Source organism: Furipterus horrens, unplaced genomic scaffold (genome assembly GCF_987537825.1).
Source record: "Furipterus horrens unplaced genomic scaffold, mFurHor1.1.pri manual_scaffold_3, whole genome shotgun sequence".
In the NCBI taxonomy this organism is placed as follows: domain Eukaryota; kingdom Metazoa; phylum Chordata; class Mammalia; order Chiroptera; family Furipteridae; genus Furipterus; species Furipterus horrens.
In genome coordinates, this window is record NW_028327173.1 from 60,403,035 (window position 1) to 60,408,594 (window position 5,560).

Here is a 5,560-nt window from a genome sequence, read left to right on the forward strand (position 1 = left end):
ATATCAGCAATTTTTAAGTAGTGCTGAAATGAGATTAATAATAATAAGAAATGAACAATGAAAGAGAAATCTGGGTAGTAAGAGTTTGAAATGCCAGTAGACTGTTTTCTATCGCTCAATTTCAGTTTTCTTTTCAAGAAGAAATCTTCTTTTACTTTCTTTCCTTCCTTCATAAGATTTAAGAAATCCTCCCAAGATTTCACAAGCTACTTTCGTGGCTTTCCATAATGATGGCTGCTGGCTATTCCTTCAGGTGACTGTGAAATCTTCTTCTTAGAAGTCAGTTGAAATTATGCTCGTACTTATCATACTGAATTTACCCTGAAAACAGAGCAAATAAATATGTATAGGATCAATTTTTACATTCAATTAATTTGCATTTTATTCAAATAATTAACATGAGGATGAAAATGATTTATGAAGCACAGTATAAACATTGATATAGCATGTATTACTTAACCAGGGCTAAAATATTATCATTTTGCCTGATATGCACATGTGAAAGCAGAGCTTAGAATGAAGCATTTATAGTAAACAGCCATATGTTTTAGTAAACACAACTGCACACTTTCCAGAGTAAGCAAATGTGTGAATTCCTTAAATGGCACTGAAGAATTAAAATAGTCACTCTTTTTATAGCCCTAAAATTAAAAAAAAAAAAAAAAACCACTAAGTATCATGCTTTGAGATTATAACAAAATAATAATGACAAAAAGTGTATTTGAATTTAATACATATGTAAATATCCCTATCATACTAAGCCAACACTTTGGGCCCTATTATTCTCATATTTGACAGAAGGCTGACCTTAGACAGACAAGTTAATAATTTTCAGGTGATAACTGACCTAGTAGAACTTAAAATCTATACTTAAAGAACTATTAATTATCGTTTTGTGGGTGGTGGCGAACGTGAAGAGAGTGCTCTGAAGGCGTCGGGCACACTTCGAGAGTACAAGGTGGCGGGGCGCTGCCTGCCCACCCCTGAGTGCCGCACACCGCCCCTCTACCGCATGCGCTTCTTTGCACCTAATCCTGTTGTTGCCAAGTCCCGCTTCTGGTACTTTGTGTCTCAACATAAGAAGATGAAGAAATCTTCAGGGGAAATTGTCTACTGTGGGCAGGTGTTTGAAAAATCCCCTGTTAAGGTGAAGAACTTCGGTATCTGGCTGCACTACGACTCCCGCAGTGGGACCCACAACAGGTACCGGGAGGACCGGGACCTGACCACCGCAGGCGCTATCACCCAGTGCGACCGAGACCTGGGGGCTCGGCACCGCGCCCGCGCCCGCGCCCACTCAATCCAGATCACGAAGGTGGAGGAGATCGCAGCCAGCAAGTGCCGCCCACCGGCTGTCAAGCAGTTCCGTGACTCCAAGATCAAGTTCCCGCTGCCCCATCGGGTTCTTCGTCGCCAGCACAAGCCACGCTTCACCACCAACAGGCCCAACACCTTCTTTTAGATGCAGAGCCTCTCTGTCCCCTGGTCTGCCCAAATAAACTCGTTGGGAAAACAGGGGTGCTCAGATTAAAAAAAAAAAAAAGAACTATCAATTATAATAAAGCTCCCATTTACACAGTGTTTACCAATTTGAGGCACTGGGCACTTTTCTAAGTGCTTTTCATGTATGGATTCATACAATCTACTTTATTCGGTTGATTTCATTATGGTCTTCATTTTACATATGAGGAAACTGAGACATCGAGTGATTAAACAACTTGCCAAAACGTCGCACAGCCGGTAGTTGGCGGCAGGAACTGAAATGGAGCCATCGGAGCTCTGAAGTGTGTCTTAACCACAACAGGGTTCGATGCAGTTTTGTTAGCTCACATTTTCAAATCCTTAACTTATAAATATTCAAAAATTCTCAGTGTCACAGGCTTCCTATGCCACGCTCCCCGCTCGGTCGTGGTCCCCTGGGATTCTCCGTGGTAACCAAAGCGGACTTCAATTGGGGACTTCATTGTCACGAGGCCCTTCATATTTTCAGCTCTTCGTGATCTCATGACATCAAGGAGGAAATTTTGCCCTTCATTAACAGTTTTTCTTTTAGGGTAGTTGTTCCTAGGTAAAATAAATACTTTTCAGGCTCTCTGTTAGGTCGTCTCTTCAAGAGAGAAAAAATAGGAAACACGGGGCATAGGAAAAATTACCGTAAATTCAGATGCTTCCCGAGCCCTTCTAGACGCGTTGATTCCTGGGCAAGGGACTCGGCGGCTCGGGACCCGGGCGATGGTTCAGGAAGGTGGTGCTCAAGGCTGACGCGCTATCGGCAGCATGGTTAGCAGGTTGTAACACAGGCCGCTTTTCTAAACCTTTACCGGACAAGACCGGCTCAGGAAACACTACGAAACCAGCCAGCTTAGGTATTGCTGGGACTCGTTTTTCTTAAGTGTGACCACATTTATCACAGCTGTGGGAACAACATCTCCTAACTCTCTTGTATGTTTTATTCGCTGAAACAAAGGCCCGAAGAAAGAAAACAGCTTTTTTTACACTAACGGCCAAGTGTCCTAAAGCTGACCATCAGAGCTCAATCTCTTTGTGCCTGGGTTGGTTTTCATCTACAACTTCCGGTTTACGATGGTTGATAATGCATTTGGCAACTAGCCTCCCAACTCCCAGCCTTTGCTCCTATTATCATCATTTCTCAAAACCCAAAAACTTTTATTTTTTTCACTGAAATTCTGTAATACCTAGAGCACTGTAATGACTCATTGAGGTAGAATACTAAATTTTTGTTAGCTACCCAGACTTCACACCAAAGAGAAATGTTTCACCAATGAATACGTGGGTCCCCATATAAGAACAGCATTGTGTGGCATGTTGACAACTATGCACACAGGCTGATTCGCTCATGCACAAATATGAATTAATACTGTGTGTATGATGCAAAACCTTGCCCATGTTTCCAGGCTTTCTCATTTGTGAAATCCGTATTTAGATATAACCATTGGATTTTCCTATTACCATCACATTACTATTTATATACTGACCTCAGTAACTAAGCCTTTTGCGGGTGTGGGCGGTGTGGGGTGCGACTGTCAAGGGCACAGAATCAGAAGAAACAAGGTTAGGAGAAAGCCATCCCCAACTTTCTTTCCAAGAGGATTTAGCAGGGCTCTGGGAATTGGAGAAAACTTAAGATACTGAAATGCTGTTTGCCCACTTGGACTTCTTCCCTCGCCTCTTCTCTTTTCGTCCCGCTTTAAAATTCACTGTTATATTGTAAGTTCCTAAGAAAATATGAAAGTATTGTGCAAACGATAATAAAAATCAGTCTTTACACACTAGGACCTAGGGGAAAACAGCCTCTGTTCCCATTTCTGTTTTCTTTCCCTTCTCCCATGCTCTTTATCAGTCCACCCCCGATCCTTCCTGAGATTTTTTTTTCCAACTTGGCCCTCCGTTTCTCCCCTGACAGTTGTTTGTAGTCCTTTTATTCGTCGAGCAGAATTTGGTTTCCAGATCACTGTCACAGTTCCTTTAGCACTTAGTATCTGGCTTTTTTCAGACAAGATTTCTGATAATCAAAATTTCTTGCTATTGGGTAGTTTTTAACAAAATAAGCTGGAAGTTATCAGATAATGGACAGGTCTGTCAACATTGATTTGTCTCTTGTGCTTAAATAAGAGGACAATAACCATTTGAGTCAATGTCTGAAAAGGAAATACTGGCAAATTCATTTAGGCTTAACCATTTGTATCTCCAGAAGGGGATGGATTTTACTCCACTTAAACAGATACATTTTTTTTTTAAAATTTTGGTTTTTCAATTACAGTTGTCCCCTTTTCCCCTAATTTCTCTCCCCCACCCAACCCACCCCCTCTCCCGCAATCATATCCCTCCCCGTTGTCCATGTCCATGAGTCTTTTATATAGGTTCTTTGACTAATCCCTTCCCTTACTTATCCCCCTTCTCTCCCTCTCCCCTCCCCCCTATTTACTGCTATTCTGCTCTTTGTTCTATTTAGTTCCTTTTAAACAGATACATTCTTGATGCTAACTCATCCTTAGCTGTAAATACATTAATTCATATTAAAGGAGTCTCTGTAATTAGTTTTATCCTATATAACGGAAAGGTACTCTACAATATGTTTTTCTATATCAGATGAATTCTTCACTCATTCTTTACATCCCAAAGTGATGTTTTTGATTACAAAATCCCATCATCACTCTCACTTAAATTAGGCCATGAGCACTTGACAAGAATAACTTTAATATTATTTAATGTTCCAATCATTGTGCTATAAACATTGGCTAATAATATTATAATCTTCTAATTGATGTGTTTGCAAAGCACTTTAAATGGTGTCTGACCTGTAATAAAATCCATATATTTGATCATTAATATTATCTTCTCACTAAATACTCACAACAGTGGAAAATGTTATGATTCCAATTTACAGATGAAAATATTGAAACTATGAAGTTATGTTACTTGTCAATAATCAAACATCTAGTTATTGCACAGATAATACTTAATTGCAGACCTTCTGACTCTAAATGAAGCATACAGAAAGTTCCCCAAATTTTGAATGTCTTCCATTTATTTGTCTTTGTATATCTGGTAACTTGCAGAAGAAAAATATATAAAACTCATAACTGAAGTGACCCATTATGAAGAAGAAAATTGAGAATAAACTAAGATGGTGTGTTTACCAAAGATAGCACTATTTTATCTAAATTGTCAAATAAACTATTTGATCACAGCAAAGACTCCATAATCCACATGCCCTACCTGATCACTTCTTCTAGAAGCAAATTAACTCAGTGATCACAATAAAGTGTCATTGCCTAAGCAAATTGAGGGATGAAGGAGGGAAATTATCTAGACATCTGCTTTAGCAATGGGAGGTAAAGATAATTCATATTCAAATCACAGTATATTGGGATTCAATGCTTTTGGGATATTAAAATCTAAAAATACTGTTAGATCATATATGTACTTTGCAAGCTTAGTGGAACATCCCATAAGAAACTAAAATGGTAACAATTAAGCTAAACTAAAATCTAATTTTATAATTAAAAGCAAGGATGACAGCAATTAAAATCCTGTCCAACTCAAGACAACATTTCTGGTTCATCTATAACAAATAGTTCTTCCCTAAAACTCCTCAGTCAAGCATTGCCAATACTTCTGAGCATAAAACTGAATTAGTCTTCAGTAAGCTCCAGCAAATTGATATTTTTGGTATATAAATACCAAATGTTAATATCATATGTTCCTAGTAAAACAGAACAAAATAAAAACCTCTCAGTTATTTTTTTAAAGATAAGATACGTCTATGGAATAAAGCCTGATTTTTCTTTAAGAACAAAAAAACCACTTGTGTACATTTCAATCAGTTTGAGGATCTTCAGGAGGTCTCTTATAGCCCACCAATGTGTCAGAGAAAATTCTTCGAGAATCACTGTGATAGAAAATATTTATGCTCATCTCAAAGAGTAAAGTTATACTCTTTTTTGAAACAATATAAATTGTTTTATGTCTCAGAACTATTCTGGGCTTTATGACGAACACAAGAATGTAACATATCTTTCTAACTTAAAAGATTTCT

At 38.5% G+C, this 5,560-nt stretch overlaps 1 pseudogene; it reads left to right on the forward strand.

The window, feature by feature from the left end:
• The first annotated feature begins 230 nt into the window (after positions 1-230).
• LOC150015154 (large ribosomal subunit protein eL20 pseudogene) lies at positions 231-1,520 on the forward strand (annotated as a pseudogene).
• Positions 1,521-5,560: the final 4,040 nt, after the last annotated feature.